We start from the raw sequence: 6,000 nt of genomic DNA on the forward strand, positions 1-6,000 counted from the left end.
CATGGCAATGAAAAGACACAGATGGAAGAACTGGATATACTGGTCCAGGTTTAGGATAAATAAAAAGAGGAATACTTTTGATCCATGCCACCTAAAGCCACCAAGCCAAATGTGTTTCCCCCTTCTCTCCTTGGGCTGGAAGCACACACACACCAATATACATAAATATATATATCTAAAATCCACAGCCAGTTGGTCCAGAAGAATTGCTGTTGTGACGTGGGAAGAATTGATCCTGAGAACGGAATCGTAAATCTGCCGGTCTGATTACTGTTACTGTGATGATGCTTATTCTTGTTATCCCCCCTTCTAACAACTCTGCGGCAACCACAGTTCAACTTCCCTGGGTGGAATGGGATTCTTTGGAGTCCAAAAACAAGGAAGAAAGCCAAGGTTTCCTTCCGAGACCCATCTGGATTTGGATCTTCAAGGCAGAGCTAGGGAAGCCGAGAAACAGTGATTCGTTTCCCCTCTTTTCTCTGGTTATTTCCACTGGAATTGTCTTCTTCTTTTTCTTTCCTCCCTTCTCCCAGCCACAACCAGGACCCGAACCTTCCCTTCTCCGCTTCCTCTTCCTCCCCCTGGGTGGATGTTCAAGCCCAAATCAGCCCGAGAAACTGAAGGACTGGACCTCTCTCTCTGCTCCTCTCGCTCTTCCGACTCTCAGATCAGCACACTGAAGAAATTTCACCATATGACGTTCCGGGGTAAGGCACTGGCGAGGCCGTCCAAAGACAGAGCGAGGGATGGAGAAAAGGAGAGAAGAAATGAAGTTGTATTCTCCTGCGATCAAATGGTTGGGTTTCAAAACTACATTCACGCAGAGGCGGGCGGGCTGGAGGGCGGACAGACAGACAGACAGACAGACACGCTCTCGCTTTCACACACAGAAACACGCCAGCCTCCCGAGCAAAGTCATCCGAACACGGGGAGACGCGTTGCCAAGATTTTGAAGGCGTTTGTTTGTCTGCTTGTAATTGCCTGGGGCGAGGGGTGGGTGGGCGCAGGACAGGCGCGGCAGGGGGCTCAGACCGGGTGGGGGGAGCGGGGAGAGCGCCTTCTGGGAGTCCGAAAGTGCCGTCTCCCTCTCTCATCTCGCCAGATCTTGCCCAAACTGGGAGTGGGGGCGGGGAAAAAGCCATCTCCCCAGTTCTTTTTCGGAACGAAAGCCCCTTCCTCTGGTCAAGGGAAACCGGCTCACGTCCGCAGACCTGGCGCAGCACCCGCCGGCTCCCCGCGTCCCCGCCAAGTTTCCGGCCAGGGAGTTGGATCCCACGCGTGGAACGGGGCTCGAGCACACCCCTTGCCTCGCAGCCGCGATGCATGGCGTGAGACCCCCGCCGCCCTGCGTGTCTGCCCCCTCCCCCGCGCCCGGGGCGCACACGCCGCCTCAAGCCTCGCTCCCCGAGCTCTTACCTGATTTTTCAAGCCATCTCTTACTAGGCGAGCAAGCAAGAAGGGACCCCTTTTGAAAAAGGAAAGGAAAACGGACCCCGGTCCAAGAGATGTGTCAGAGGCGGCGGGGGCGGGCGGGCGGGCGGCGGCGGCTCAAGGGGGATGCGTGCTTGTTTCTTTTTTAATTTAGGAATTGCGAGCCCCCTTCCCCCTCCCCCCGGAATGCCGGCGAGGATCCTTCGGGATCGAGCGCGGGAGGGAGGGAGGGAGCGAGCGAGCGAGCGAGCGAGCAGAGCGGGCGCGGGGGCTTCGCTCTTCTGGAGCAACTAGACCGTGATGGAGAGAAAGCGCCAGAGATTTCCTCCGGCGAAAAGTCCGCAGTGGGAAGCAGCGAGAAGTGATGGAGCGGGCGGGCGAGAAGCAGGTGCGCGGACTGGATGGCCGGGCAGGCGCGGGGGCGAGGGATGGCGGGGAGGAGGCGGGCCGGGGGAGGAGGTTGGGAAAGACTAGTTGATTCAGAGCAAGGTCGATTTCCGGTTTGGGATGAGGTGCTGCTGCTGCTCTCTGTGTGCTTTCCCACCCCCCTAAATGGAGGGCGGGGGCGTGGTGGGGGGAGGGAGGACCAGGGATGGAGCAAGGGCATAGGTGGCGTCGGGGGAGGCCATGACCCCCCAGCCGCTCGCCCCCCCGCCCCGCCCCGGCCCCGGCCCCGGCCCCGGCCCCTCCACGCACGTACCCACTGCGATGCCTGGAACCCAAAGGCACCGTTGTCGTATCCATTAAAACTGAAGCAGCAACTGGAAATCTGAACGAAAGCTGCAGGGCGCCGGAGCTGCTTCCTCGTCCGACGTGATCTCCATCGCAATCAACAGGGCTCACTTACTCAGGGGGAAAGATGTTCAGGATGGGAGCTCGATGCGAAAGAGATGGAGAGCTCGAACATGTTGGCCAAAGCGCAGCTTCTCGTCTTCCCGCCCCCGAGAAAGGCAGCCTGTCCCCACCCTGTCTCTCCAAATTGTGCGTGGTGCTTCCACTTTTCCAGAAAAGCATGCCCTCTTCTCCTCTGAGGAAGGATAACCACAGAATTGTATTGGAATGGATGAGGACTAGAAGCATCCTGAAGCATTCTCTGCACTGATATGGTATTTATGGGATCTTCAAAGGACATTATTGCCAATCCCAGGTCTGGGCTGGTGGTTAGTTCTTGTTTCTTTTTGTATTATTATGCTCAGTTTACATTATTATTTTCATTATTGATATTTACATGTTTCAGTGCCAACTTTTGAGCAAAAGGACTCCCAAACACCAAATTCACACAATACAGTTTATTGCAATTTATGCTTATGAAGTAACAAGATCTTGGCAAAATACTTAAAATGCAAAAAGAAAATGGAAACCCAAACACTGCCTCTTCGTGTGTACAAGCAAAAGCCACTCCTGCCCAAAATACCATGGCAAAGGCTGAGCGACGTCCCAAAGTTTCCCTGGCAGTGGGGTGGAGCACATGGGGAAAAAACAGCCATGATCTGAAAAAGAGTCTCGCCCGGTAGATCTTGCTCCCAGCCCCCCGCAACCTGCCAGCCACCCCCACATCCATCCTTCGCTAGTTGGGGAATTCTCCGACAGATTGGGAAGGCCCCAGATTGGAGAAGCTGCCTCGGCCTACAGCTTTCTTGCGAGGAGGAGGAGGAGTGGGGCCAAGGAGACAGTGATGTGTTGCAGGAGACGAAGACGGGCGAGCAAATGTGCTCGTGATGCTCTTGCATGGCCTCGCCGGCAGAGGGAGACGAGATGGGACGCAGAGCCGTGTGCCCAACCTCCCCTCCTGCTTTCCCCCTCTTCCCACCTGTGCCCCCTTTCCTCGTTTGGATCATGTCTCTGCAGACCCGGGCCTGTGAACAGGGGCTTGCCTTTTTCTTTTTTAACTGATTGCATGAAGCTGTTCTGGGAAACCTTTTGGCGGAGGAACAGGATAAAATGCTTTAAGCAAACAAATATGTACACTGAGCGATTGTTATATGCCACCCAGAAAGCTTCGGCTAAGGGGAAGTCTAGAAATAGATCATATAATAGGAGAGATTGTTGCCTGCACACGTTTCCTTACATTTCTGGAAGTATGATGGCTAGAGAGTTCTGTATGAAACAACTGAATATCCATCCCCAGAGGGACCTCTCCCTGGAACTACAGCTCTGCCTAACCAGCCAGGAAGGTCACTGGCCAATTTTCATTCCTCCAGCAGGACTATTAACCAGGCAGGGGACCACTTTCAGCTCCTGGGGCCACAAGTGGCTCTTTCTAAGTCATCGGTGGTTTTATTTTTCTTTGTGGGGGAAGATATAGGGGCGGGAAATGGAGTCTGGCTCCAGTCTCCCAGGAGAGGTTCTTTCCCATCCCCTGCTCCCTGATCCTTTTCAGTGGAGATGGCCAGACCAAAGGTGCAAGTAAACCATCTTAGACACTAGACATAATGGCAATGTCTCAGGGATGCTGGTATGCTGAAAACTGCCATTTGCTGAAACCATTGGTACATTCTGCCCTGCAGGCTCACACTGCCACTAGCTTTCAGGTAGGAGATTTCCTAGCCCTGCATGGAGAAGCCTGGGAATGAAGTTCACATGGATCATGCTCAAAGCAGGTGCTCAGGCACTGAGCGGGCTTGCCACAGCACAGCCGTTTCAGAGTAAGTTCTTCAGCCAGGCGGATGGAACTGGAGGAGAGGGATTGACCCCCTCCTCAGAGAAGAGAGAAGGAGAATGCTGGGCACTCCATGATTCCTTGCCCACACACAGCGACTGGGGGAAATAAGATCACTGTCCCAAATGAAGACCACTTTCAGGGTGAACAAGCATCCCCATTCTGAGGGAAATGACAGATGAGTCCTTGCACCTTCTCCAGCAGAGCAAAAGCGTCTCCTGTCCATACTAGTTAGGTGGTACATCCATTCTGAGTTTCAGTCTAAACTTTTAAGGAAGTAACCCTGGTGTAACAGCTGTCCCACAAATAGGCTTGGCACCATAAATAGCTCCTTTGAGGTTCAGACTGGAGCCCAGTCTTGATACACCAATGACACTGGTATCGGAGTGTCAACACACTGTTGGATAGATGTAAGGGCCATGAGATGCTAATGGGTTATTTCCAATGGTCAGCCTGGCCTTGTCTGGGAGCTCCCTGCTCAATCAGTTGAGCAGGATTCTGCACAATTGCCTCCAAGTTCTGCCATGGTGGTACCACTGCGGTTCAAGACCAAAACTGCTACCCTCACCCAAGAATAAGCTTTCTTAGTTCAGCCATGGTTCCTCTGCTCCTGATTGCATCAGGCTGTGAAGATTTCCTGTGCCTGAACTGTCCCAAAGATCTGGTCCCCCATGTTCACTATCCCATATCAGTGTGTAAGCCCATATAAAATTGTGGTGTGTGGGTCTCCACACATTTGGGTCTCCAGTTAAGAATCACCATAGCAAAGGCCTTACAGCACCAAGAAAAGAGGTAAAAAGAAGATCCTAACTTACATAAAATGTGAATGCACTCATTTATGTGTGTAGACGCAAGTGTAGAAATCATGCTGATTATTTGCTATAGGGCAGAAGACACGGCACGGGGGACCAGGTGCCTTGCTCAGTCTGCTGTCCGTTTGCGATTGTGGGCAACTTCAAGTGTTCTTTCCATGTGTTCTTTCATAAACTGGGCTAGGACTAAACAGCCGCTCAAAAAGGGGGACCTGCACAAACTATTAGAGCAGCCCTTCCAACAGAGGCCTCCATTTGGTCACTCCAGCAGGTGCAACGAGCTGTTGCAATCCCACATCCACTCCTCTCACCACCAAGAAGAAACGTAGGTTACAATTCTTGATGCACAGAAGGTGCAGTGATCCGAAGTGGATGCACGGTTCTGACGTGGCGGTGTTCACAGGAGTACCCTACTGTCCATGGAGACAGAGCTGCACCTGAAGGTGGAAGTGCCTTCAAGGGCCCAGGGAATCTCAACAGAAGTAGCCCCATTGGCGCAACGGCCAGATCTGTGTGGGAGTTTTCATTAACTCCAGAAATGGATGGCTGCTTCATGTGGAGGAGACACACGCTCGGTAGCTTTTTGTACAGTGGTTCCCCTATGTCCCATCATGTCAAGTCAGTATCTCAGCTGTTGCTACCCAAAGCACGTCGTGGCAAACAACCTATATTTCACTGGCACTGGGGGCAGGTAAATTAAAACACGGGCGAGTTTGTGGCTGCTGCTGCTGTTGAGGATGTGATTCCCAGAGCTTTTAATAAAGTGCAGGGGACTCCTCTGTGTTTTATTGGGAGTTAGTTATCTGTTCGTCACTGTGATTTTGCCAGCTGCTGAAATGGAATTGGGATGTCTTTGAAAAGAGGGCTGGTAAAGGATAGACAAAGAACATTTTAACACTTCAGATAGTCCCAGCTGGGAATCTCTCTCTTCTGTTAGGCAGGAATTTGTGCACCATGTAGCTGCAATTGCTTCAACATACTCTTTGCTTAAGTCTCACAAAAAGTGGAAGTGGCCATTAGGGATGTATAGGAAATTTTGTTTCAATTTGGTTTTCATCAGAATGTACTCACCTCATGCCTTCTGGCTGAATCTGGATG

Source organism: Varanus komodoensis, unplaced genomic scaffold, assembly GCF_004798865.1.
Source record: "Varanus komodoensis strain SLA01 unplaced genomic scaffold, ASM479886v1 scaffold19, whole genome shotgun sequence".
Taxonomy (NCBI): domain Eukaryota; kingdom Metazoa; phylum Chordata; class Lepidosauria; order Squamata; family Varanidae; genus Varanus; species Varanus komodoensis.